This window comes from Falco biarmicus, chromosome 2, assembly GCF_023638135.1.
Source record: "Falco biarmicus isolate bFalBia1 chromosome 2, bFalBia1.pri, whole genome shotgun sequence".
Lineage (NCBI taxonomy): Eukaryota > Metazoa > Chordata > Aves > Falconiformes > Falconidae > Falco > Falco biarmicus.
The window spans coordinates 97,983,058-97,995,869 of NC_079289.1; positions in this window are offsets into that span (position 1 = coordinate 97,983,058).

Genomic DNA, 12,812 nt, shown 5'->3' on the forward strand with positions numbered 1-12,812 from the left:
ATCTATACTAAAATTAACAACTTGGAAATTAATGTACTATGTACCTTAGTTCCACCCACTCCTTCCACCTGTCTGGCGAAGTGTAGAGCACATCTGTGGAATTTCAGTCCCCCTCATTACATTTCAAAAATCTTTATCTATTTGTAGTTTCCCCCCTGTATGAACTAGAAATATGGCACCTCATCACTCTTTAAATATGCCTATTTTATCTCTTATGTATCATTGTCATTTCAGTCGTATTTTCCTGACATTGACTGTTCATATATCAGTAAATCTTTCACAGTCTTATTGTCACTTTCATTAACACTTTTCAGTAACCATATCTAACCCTTGTCATGTTTTTGTTTTGTTTTATTTTGTTCAATTTTGATTTTTAGTTTTTTCTCAGCATGTGCACTGGATGTTATTTCAGAGGGAAGAAAAAAAATTCAGAGCCATCACTTTCTGTCCTGTTGAGTATTTTCTGTACATCAGTCTATTCATCCTTCCAATCACTTGCATTTCATTTCTGTATTTCTCTCACTTCCCTTAAACTCCTTTAAATTGCCAATAGTAATGACACTCTAAACAGGAAACAATATAGGTAAACAGATCTAGTATTTTGCTAGCTCTTCTTCCCCATTGTGCTTAGAACAGCCGTTAATACTAGGACTCCATTTCTGTACAGTACTTAATCAAGTTGGTAATTTAAAGGTACTTTGCTAATTTATAGACCATGAATGTTTTGTACTTTAATAAAAATCCAGTTCACTGATCATGTTAGATATGGTATTTTCTTCTAGAACAGCAGCAAAAACATGTGGCCCCAACTCATACTGCCCGAAGACTGGAGGTGACAGAAGTCTCTGCAGAAATCCATGTAAGGGGAATGCAAATATTTTCTTCACATGTCAAAATGTTCCTTTCCATACATCATTTACAATTTTTCTGGGGATAATAGTTATTTTTTTTATATGTTTGACTGGTAGCAATTTTTAAATTGGCAATAGCTTTATAGTTACTTAAGTACCATTCTAGGAAAAGGACCTGCTTCCTATTGATTGCAGAATTACCACGGTTACCCATTCAATCCCTTACAGTTGTTCAGATATACATATAACAAACAGAATCATAGAATAGAATTACAGAATCATTTAGGTTAGAAAAGACCTTTGAGATCATCAATTCTAACCATTAACCCAGGACTGCCAAGTCCATTTCCTCTTGTCCTGTCGCTTGTTATCTGGGAGAAGAGACCGACCCCCACCTGCCTACAGCGTCCTGTCAGGTAGCTGTGGAGAGCAATAAGGTCTTCTCTGAGCCTTCTCCACTCCAGGCTAAACAACCCCAGTTCCCTCAGCCACTCCTTATAAGCCTTGTGCTCCAGACCCTTCACCAACTCTGTTGCCCTTCTCTGGACACGCTCCAGCACCTCAGTGTCCCTCTTGCAGTGAGGGGCCAACACTGGACACAGCATTCGAGGTGCAGCCCCACCAGTGCCGAGTACAGAGGGACAATCACACCCCTGGTCCTGCTGGCCACACTTTCTGATGCAAGCCAGGATGCTGTTGGCCTTATTGGTCACCTGGGCACACTGCTGGCTCATGTTCAGCTGGCCACCAACAAGCACCCCCAGGGCCTTTTCCACCAGGCAAACCCAATCAGTGGTATTCCCTGAAATCTTTAGGAAAGGCAACAGAAATCTAGCATTTTCCTAGTCTATTTAATTACGTCCCTTTCCACACTGTTGCCCAGGTTTGGCCTTCTCTCTGTATTTCTACCAATCCACTTCAAACACTTAACTGTGTCACTTATGCTATGTATCTTAACCTGAGATTCATTTCACCAGCGTTGCAGAGGAGGAGGTGCCTTCAGAGGAGATCTTCGTTCAGCTGGGGAAATGGGCATAGGTTGTAGGTAGGAGTGAGTTTTATGTGTATGATGTGGTTCATCTGAGGGTCTAAAGCCCAATTAGACCAGTTTGGCATCAGAGCGTGAAAATTAAAACCAAATCCAGAATTAACATTGTGATTACCGTAGTTAATCAGAGTGGGTGAGGGGAAGAATCTTATTTTCCTACATAAAAGTATTGTAGTTTGAAATTTAAAATTCCCTAAAGATTAACTTCAGTATTGAGAATTCCCTTAAACTTCTCTAGTAAATTGAGACAACTGAGCTCCTCTAAAGGGGGGGTGGGGGGGGGTGGGGGGGTGAAAAGTCACTGTCATATAATGCATATATACCCCCAACCTCCAGTAAATATTCCGAGAACTGACAGAAGTTTGTTTCACTAGTTTTGTGGAAATACCTCTAACCTCATTCTTCGTATGCTAACAGTTGTAATTGGGACTCTTCCAGTGAATCTGAAATGGTAATTTTGGCTTTGTTCTGGGGTTTTTTTGTTGTTGGTTTTTTTTTCTTTAACGGTAAAATAGTATAGTAAAAAATCAAAATAACAAGTAACACATTTTATTCCTATCAATAGATCTTTTTTAAAATAAACCCTGGATTAAAAGAAATTCAATCTATACATACTTATGGACCATTCAATTCCTTTAGGTTGCCGTATACTACCAAAGAACAAGTTTTCTGTGATTTTTCAGCCAGTTTTACTGTTTTAAATCAGTTTTATTGATTACAGTATCATGTATATATAGATATAAGGAATCCTGTCAAAGTACTGACACTGCCTTTGAAATGGACTTTAGTAGTACTAAGGTCCTACTTTAAGGTATGGGGAACAAGATAAGATGTTTAGCTAATTCATGGTTGGAGTGTACCAATAATCCCAACATTGCATCCAGTGTGAAAGGAAAGAGACATTCTTGAGCCAGATGATAGGTAACAATTATGGTTAACACTGATTCTTTCTAAATATGAACCGTTTTTCCTATGGAGAAAAACTTAATACTGTTTCTGACTCGGAATTCTAAATGAGAAAAGTAATTAGTAAATAAATAAGCAAAACCTTTACCCCAAAAACTGTTTTCAAGGTTTTTTTTTAAAGGGGATTTAAATGAAAAGTGCTGTGTCCTTAACTTTCAGATACAACTCTGCAGAAAGATAGTCATGCTTGTGAAACACACGTACCACCAATAGAAGGCACTGCTGGAAGGATTTTAAAAAAAAACCACAACCCAAGTTTTCTGAAGTAACAGTAGCAAAAGGTCATCCAGGTTACTGAAGTGACAGCCAATTCATTTTTGTTTGTGAAATCTGACAACAGGAGGTATACAGAGCGCAGCCTGGCATTATTTCTGAACTACAATTTGTATTCTCTATTCTATATTTTTAATCATATAGAATATATTCTCAGCTTGAACATGTTCCTTTCATATTTAGTCAGGCAAAGTTATGTGGTGTGTTTGATCCCAGCATGGTATAACACATTACATTAGACAGTGCTATGATCATGATTGCTTTTGTTTGGATTGGTTACTGTTTCAGTCAAGCAGTACAGTTGAGCTTGTGGCTGTTCTATACAATCAGGGCAATGCTGTTGTAAACCACAGCTTTTTCCTTAAATTCTGTATCTTTTTGGTTTAGTCAATTCTGATGAAAAGAACTGGGGTTTGTTGAACTTTAAACCTTGGTGGAAAATTGATAGAGTCAGCTAAACTGAGTTTCACCACACAACATTCTGATTAAAGGAATTAGCACTATTCAAAGTCAATGAAGTACCTAGTCAATAAACGACAAAGTGGTAGCTGATGGATTTAAAAATGTAATCACTAATAGGAAATCACAGAATTAATACATAGCCTCAAGAATTAATCCTCAATCCAATGCGACTCAATGTCTCCATCACAGATGTGAAGAAAATATAAACAATTATCTATCAAGGTTTAGAGACAACCAAGGACTGGTGAAGTGATAGATAATAACAGTGGTAATTTTTAAACTGAACCAAACCATTTTTAAGAGGGTCACAGTCAAAGAGGAATAATGGGCTCTGTCAGCTACCATTTTTCCTAGAGTCAGATGGAAAGACATAAATATGGAGGGACAAAAGATTATTGAATTGGAACTGCATCCTGGGAAGAAGCAATGACCTTGACAAAGATTTAGTGTTTGGCCATATTGCAGAATCATCTGACCATGAATTTCCAAAAGCATTAAAAAATTCAAGAGCTAAAATTGAAAGTAGACAAATTCAAAAGAGAAGACAGACATATTTTAACTGCGATTAACCTTTTGAAAAACTTCCCTGGAGAAGTGATGGAGGCACCTTCATAAATGTTTTTGAGCTAAGACAATCTTTGTAAGATCTGTACTTATTCATCCAAAAATTATTGGATTCAATGAAGTTATTAGAAGGTGAAAATTTATAGTTTATATTATATAGGAGTTTCAAATAGAAGTTCATTATAGCTCATTTGAGCTTTAAAATTTGTGGAAGAAAAAAAAAGGGGCCCACATTATCATCTGGACTTAGAACTTCTGTTGAAGCTGCTTTTCAAATGAAAAACAAACTTAAGATCATGCAGGGTTACTCCCCTTTCCCCAAAAATGCTGGCTTTATTTTACACTTTTTTTTTCTTTTTGGGGAGGAGGGAATCAAAATACAAATGGGTGTTATTTCAAAGCATCATCATGTTTTTCATGTTAGTCTTCTAGGAAAACATCTTGTTTTCAATACAGTGGAATTCTAAGCGTGTTCAGGACTACTCTAAGAAGGCCAGTAGAGCAAAGTGTATATCTAATGAAGATGCGGTAAAAATATCAGGGCAGAGAAAATGATACAAGAATGGGGGTAATACAGCTAAAAGAACGATAATATAATCCAGGGCAATTAATGAGGGTAGTAGACTTCAGTATCAATGATTCCTCTTATGTGCATTTTCACCCTCCTCAGTGAGTCACATACACTCTAGAGAGCAGTAAGTAGAACATAGCAAGAAACACTGACTCTTTATTCAGCCTGTATTACAGGAAGCTTTACTGTTCAAATAGATGAGTTTTCAGAGTATAGTTTGTGAATATAGATCAATAAATGGACTAGCCAAATTGAGACTTTTGTCCATTACAGACAAAAGGAATACAGAGAGAGCGACAACCTCCTCCACCCACTGTTCTAGTCACTTTTTCTGGTTTTTCCCTCTTTTATTTTGACGTTATTGGTTAGCTACAAAAATCCACCTTTTCTCCTTCAGTGTAACTTTCAGATTTACAGAGAATCCATTTTAGAATCCTGGTTTAATTAGGTATTATTTATTTAATCCCTAAAGCTCCTGTGTAACTAATCTCATTAAAAAATCCCTATGAAAAATATGCACACTTTTCTTGTGTGTATTTTATACTGTCTTCTCTTCTTTTCCTTGCCACATCTCATTCCAGCAGCAAAAGAAGACCAAGATATCCTGAGTTCAAAAAGCCAAATGAATTTTTAAGAAAAGCTTTGGAATACTATGGCTGAAACCCTGGCCACGCTGAAATAGGTATGCATTTAGTACTGATTTACTGGGGACAGAATTTCAAACCAGAACTTCCAAAAGGCTTCTAGTGTCATCAAATTTTTACAAACCTTTTTAGTTTCAACATAGAAATGTCTTATGAGTTACATTTATGTGGTAAGAACTTCAGATTTATAATAGGGAAGGCAGCTTCAGCATTTGGTATGTATCTCCCATCCTAATTCTCTAGTATTCTGTAAAGTAGCTTGATTTATGTATTAATAAACAGGAGGAAAACAATGACAGAACACATGGCACTTTTAGGTCATATATAGTGTGTGCATCACCAGGAGAATTGTGCATCGAATGCTTGTATATACAGTAATGAGATTCACTCTCAATCAAATAATTACATTTGTGCATGAAGATTGCATGGAATACAAATGCAGCATGCTGAGAGATCTGTCTTAGTAGAAAATCTCTGGTACCTCAGTGGATGTGTTTATGGCTGCACTGTAAAAGCAAACTCTACATGCTGCATGCCTGTACCAGAGCGACAGCTTTAAAAGATCATCTTTCTAAATAAGTAGAATATAAAAACATGCCAAGCACACACTGTACTAGACAAATACATTTTTTTGTTTCTACTAAAATTTTGTATCTAGGCAAAAGAATTTGCATAGCTAAAATAAAATTTAAAAAAAAGCTCAAATATGACAGTATGATTTACAGCTCCCCTAGTGAACAGCCATACATAAGACAGGACTAAAATAAAAGGCAATAAATAAATAAGGTGTAAAAAACCTCAGAGTAGTTTGCAGTTGTAATAGCCTTGATTTTTCATTTTATACAGCATTTCTGTAGATGGGGAATGAGGTGAGAACACAATGAGGTGAAAGAAAAAGTTCCTAGAATGGGTGGCTAAAATTATTTAGCAGCTAAATTATTATTTCATGTGTATATGCAGTTACCCACAGGACATATATGGAATTTTCACATTATGACATAGTGATACTTAGAAGCATGAATATTACCTGTTCAGCAAGGGAGGCAAGGGAGTTTCCTGTAGGATTATGTTCATCAAAATCAGAGCAAACAGCAATATAATATAAATAAGAGTATTCAGAAATTATGATTGACCATATAATCAGTTTAAAACCTACCACTATTTCTAATAAGATGATCCTACTAAATCTGGAAAAGAAGCGTAGAGCTTTAAAAAAATCATAGCTAGAGGGATAGTGAGGAATGAGTTGTCAGAAACAATCTGGAGAGAAAGGCTGACAGATAGAAGGACTCCAGAAGTCTCAATAGGATTTTTCCAGGAAGGTATAAACCTTAGGGAAGAGTGAATAGACGTGTACAGTCCAGATTTTTATTGTTTGCATGCTTGCTTTGAGAGTCTGAAGTCCTTTGTTTTACATGAACTGTTATTTCCTTTAGGGGACTGCACTGTCAAGAGGCCCCATTGCCGTTTCCCAGAGGGAAAAGAATCACAGCACTGGAACTAAGGCAGAGTATGGAGCTGTGGCTGCAAGGCTGAGCTCCAGTATTACCCTGGCAGCTGGTAGTCAGGAAACCAGCACAGCAACCTGGAGGACTAGAGCTTAGCCTTCTGTCAGAGGTCATGACTTAGAGCCTGAGATCATGAGAATATCGTATTTCTAGCTGCTAAAGAAACTGATTAAACACATGTTTCCAAGGCAGCTCGCACATGTATGCCAAAATAATATGGGGAATGACAACTTCCATTTCATTAGACCTCATTTAACAGGTTGGGTTTTTGGAGCAAGGTGCCTAATCAAATGTTCTATTTTCCAAAGATCTCATCTTCAGGATTTTTCCATGTTCATTAAAGACCTACAATTAGAAAGGCATATGCTAACTAGGACTATTTGGTAATTTGAAATAGTAGCTTGAGTATCATCCTTTGATTAAGGACAATAGATTCTTTAGATAATTGCCTGTGTAAGGTGCATCTGTATTTTGTAAGCATTATTGATGCTGTGCAGTTATTGCACTCTTTTGCTTTGATTTAATGCCCATCTTGAAACCAGCCAAGCATATTTCAAGATACAGTATCTTGTGAACAATGATCAAAGTGTAAATTTATGCAAATTCAATGCCTCACCTTAATTACCTTGATGGCGCTTGTCAGCAGCCTTTTCCATGCTTTCACTGATTAGCAAGCTATCACAAATAATTATTACTTCATCTGCAATTACAATGATGCTGTGCATTGGCTTTTTGCCCAGTCACTATATTGCATCCCGCCCCTCGACTTGCTTTTCTGGAGTTATGCCACACTACTCATCATGAATTAGCACCCATATTTTATTCAATCAATCACCATAAACTCCTGAACTTTATGATCCCATAAGGCAGGTTCTCTCTAAACTTGTACAAGTAGGATTACTACGTAAAATTGTTAAATATAGCCTGGAAAACTGCAAGGGCAAGAAAGGGCTGTTTTCTCCATGATCATTTTGCATCATCCTTACTTTCTCTTCAAAAAAACTCTTTTGCTTCTCCTCTCCCCTTTTTTTCTTCGGAGTACTTTACTTCAGCAAATCAAATGCTGATACTGTTGGCAGATGAAATGTGAACTTTAGAAGTTAACAAATTGCTTCCAGGCAGCCCAAGGTTATTGTTGTAAAGTGAGCACTACAGTATGGAAATGGATCTGTTCCATCGTGTTGGACACTTTGAGTAAACTCCAATACCAGATCCAAGCAAAGAACAACTCAGGAAGTAAATAAGCACCTGTTTGTTCCTTTTCCCAGTTGGGTAATGGAGCAGAAAAACTAATGTAACTGAGTCCTGCCTCCATTTCAAAGAATTTATTTGTTGTTAAACTGGATATACTTGTGTGTATTGAGAAGGGCATGAAGAATGTGGGGAGGTGAACGGCTGGCTGGTTTTCTTTATGAATGCTTATACATCTTCAGTCACTAGCAATGGCTAACAAGCAAAATGAAAGCAAATATAAATGTAAAAAAAAAAGGAATTAAATAACAACATATGATCAAATATATAATCTCTTAAAGCAGGAATAAAAACAAAAAAAATATTGGAAGAGAAGCCTGAAGCAATTTTTCCATCCTTTAACTAGAAAACAGTGTTTATTGACTCTTCAAGGTCAGAAGAAAAACACCTGATACATAAATAAATGCTCTAGCTGCACAAATCCATTCTAAAAAAATGAAGATGAGGATGATACAGAAAACTGTAACTAATAGCAGCCATCAGCCCTAAATGTAAATGTTGTCTAGCTGTAAAACATAACCCAACATTCCATAAACAGAAAGATACTTTTTTAAATAGTCCCTGAAACATGACACGAGAACTCAAGCAATATCCTAGAATTACTAACTTTGTAATGATTATACCAAATGAAAGAACTTTAATTAAACCTTACATAAATTAAAGGGGAAACATTCCATTAAACTAGAAATATCCACAAGATATTAAACCATGTTGCTTACTACCACACATTTTGAAACTACAAGTCAATGTCCCAGAACAACAAACTCAGATCACAGGATAGAAAAGCCAGCATAATTTTGATCTAGAACATTTGCAAAGAACACAAAGCTAGTAAAAACATGCAAATCCAGCTATTTAGGCTAATAAAATTGGGATAGGGTGTTTCCAAGAGACACATAAAAGAAAACAGCATCCTTAGTGAATTTAAATTAGAGCTGGAAAAGCAAGTCTGTTCAAGATTCAGAATTCTACTTAATAGCTCACAATAAACAGACATTGAAAGCAATGTCAAGTCAAGATATTAGGTACATCTGATGAAAATTTCCTATTTGAAAAAATGAAGACAAACGGGGGTTGCAAATCAGCAGCCCTAGTATAACTTAAAGCAAAATAGTGCTACGTTCTGGTATTATCTTTGCTCAACTGAATTCAATGGATTCAAGAGATCTATGCAGTCAAAATGTTGGCATCTACAGAAGGATGAGTTAAATAACTTTCTATAATCCAATGACTGTATTTACCAGATCTCTTCTGGGCATGGTGGGAGCTTCTAACTCACATATGGGCATCTAGACTGGAACATAAGGGTCTGGTGCCAAGCAAGAAGTCTGCACAGTCTGGCAGATGTAGTGCAGGACCTATAGGAGACTTATGCTTTCTGTTTTGGTATCTATTAGCCAGGTGGAATATCCTACATGATCTTAAAAAAGCTTGGTGTCTAGGCTTAAGTAACGGACCCACACCTTGTGTTTTAAATATTTAAATATCAGTGTCCTAAACTGCATGTTGAATGACTCCCCAAAGGTCTATTGGATTAAGTCAAAGCCTGTAATGAACCAAATTCTAATGGGTGGATACATATACTTGCTGCTCCCACAGTCCAATTTGGTGAAAGGTTCAAAGCAGAGAAAGAGTCTCAATTATTAACCTCAATTTTCAGTAGAAATAGGAAGACACAACCCCCATGTATGTAGTCCTCTGTAAGCAGTGACTGTGTAACCTGGAAAGCCCAGAAGAGACTGGAAAGAATCATCACACTCCAATATCTAAAAGGCCTTGTATGCAGGAGAGTGATATTTTTTTCAAATTATCAGCTTGTATGAGGCCACAAACCGTTACACACCTACACCTACAACAAGAGAACAGTAGCAAATTGAGCATCATGTATTGTAGCAAATAGTTACATTATGAATTGAAAACAGTAATAAGTAAAGATTACCGTTCTAAATATGTTTTATTGTGTGAAACCATGTCCGATTATTATTTGAAGGGCTTTCTCCTATGTGTTGGAAATTCCCTGGTGTTGTGCCAGAAAGTATTTATGATATTAGAAAAGGAAAACAAAAAAACCCAAAAATCCTGGCATGCCATTTAGTTCCCTACTACTGGAAGAAGTTGACAGGATTTTCCTTTCAGTGATAGGCAGTGGAATCCTTCCTAATGATATAGTGTTCCTGGATTAGTGAGCTGAACTATAATGCAGCAGTACTTAAGAGAGGGTTTTTTTGCGTAGTGGAAAATGCAGCTATGCATGTTTGAAAAGCTTTACTTAAAGATCAGTAAATTTACTTCATATCCCAAAACTGTAGAAGGTAGAAATAGAAAATAACTATATAATCTAATTAAGCTAATTCTGAAGTTTTCCTAATTGTACGTTAACCACGACTTTGGTCAGCCTACCTTTAAATGCGTTAATGAGGTTATTTGCTGGGTTGGAAAATATTCCAACACCTGCCAGAACTCAGGCAGGAAGCTGTTCTACCTGTCTGAGCTTCAGTTATGTCATTTCACTTCTTCACTGTTAAGCCCTATCGACAGCCATTAAGTTAAACATAAGAGTATTGAGTTTTACTGTAATGCACTAAGCATGTGTTGTATACGTTACTGAAGTTTTTTCAACAGCCTTGACAAAATGAAATATTTGCAGCTCAAGTGTTGCATGTGGGTGGTTTTAAATGCCGTGGAAGGAGACACACACTGCTAAACTGCTTTGCCCTACTCGCTTTGGTTTGTAAACCATCACTGCTGACTGATGTTCCTTGCAATCTGTAGTACTACTATACTGTGGAGAATAATTTTTATTAACAAGATGATGTAGATTAATGCTTGGTGCAAAGCGTATTGATGATATAACAATTTGTACATAATAAGTGTGAATGAGCATTTGCTAATGGAATAATTTATTCTACTGGTGAAGGAATACTTCTGACTAAATCTATTTCATATAAATCTGTCCACTAAATCTGCTTTTGATAGTCATTTGCTCATTGTCCAAGTGCAGAAACCCTATAATTAAAAACCTAGGAGTTAATGTATCCTCTTTGTCATATGTTTATACTAATGGGATGTTATCTGTGGTTCACCTGCAACTCAGTGTGGTACTATACAAATCAATTTTGTATTCATAAGCTTTGTCTTTACCTGAAAACTACAGTAGCAACACATTATGTGTGAATTTACCATTGCATTTGCCTCTGACCCCTACTGTCTTTATCTTCCCTCAGCCCCTGAAGAATTTTTATTCTTCATTACTTTCCACCTGACATTAACTCTGAAGTAAGATTAAATTTAGCCTGCTTCAATGAGAAAAAAATATGAATTTAAACTGAATAAACATGAACATCCTGCCATCTAACACTGGTACAAATAATGATGACCTGGAATCCTGAAGACAACATTAAGAAGTATCCTTCCAGCATGGCTGTGAAATTCTGTCCACATGTTTGCTTTATCACACAGCCTACAGATTCCTCAGTCAGAGGCATTCAATACTTTTTATCAACCATCCTTCTGTCTCACTGGCTAGTTTTAAAATCCATTATTAATACAATATTTGACCAATGTAGTACCGTAAACAATTAATATTTCCTTTACATACCCTGCAAGGCTCCAAAACTACATCTATTCTATGACACTAGCTTGGAGCTGACTGCAGCACAGTGATGTGTGCTGAAGCCCAGTCCACTGACTACTTGCACTGCACAGCTACCTCTGAACCTGGACGAAGCATGAAGCAAAGGAACAGGCTGCCCAGGAGGGGAATCAGACCGGGGAACACTGCAGTCAAGTCAAAGGAAAGATTCATGCACAATCCATGTTGTTGGCAGAGCTTGCCAGAGTCACCCTTCGGTCCAAAATCACGCCTGCATTTGAGCCTGTGCACCAGAGGCAGTGCAGACAAAGCCTTGGTCAGCCCTTTTTCATCACCCCTCTATTGATATTTGGCATCTTCAGTTTTGGATATTCCAGCAGCAGTTTCAGATCAGCTTTAAAGGGCTCTAATTCTGCCCATTCAATCTGTAGATAAGGTTGCCTAAGCAGATTCTCCATGTTCCCCTGGAAAATTGTTTGACTAGAAATGTAGATAAAATCTATTCATACAGCTAGTGCTAAAAAGTTCAGAAAAAATCCCCATCCACCCCACCCCCCTACCCCGTCAGAATCATAATGCAGATATCCAGAAACAGCCATCTGTGACAAACAGCTACTGGAAGCAACATGAACAACGCTGAACCTGAATTCCTGTTAGAACTTCATTCTGCTGTACTATCACAAGCACACCCTCTAGCACAGGTGCCTTGTAATGCTAGCCATATTCATTAGGAAACCAAAATGTTCAAAGTCACCCCTAACAACAGCCATCAACACAGGCAGCTGCTTTCTACTTAAAGTTAAATTTCCTCTGAGATTATCTCCATGAAATTGGATCAGAATAAATGTATTCTTTTAGCAACATAGACATTCAAGACCCTCAAGGATCTCTTTCTAGAGGGACTACAGAGCATAGATGGTATCCAGGAAAAAAATACCATGGAAACAGTTTGCAAGATTTCTTGTAAAAGCTTAACAAACCAAAATGCAGTCCAGGATGACTTTGCTGTGTGATTCACAAGAGCATACTTGACTATTTTACAGATAGTGGCTTTGCCATAGATGGCATTACTGAAATGCAGT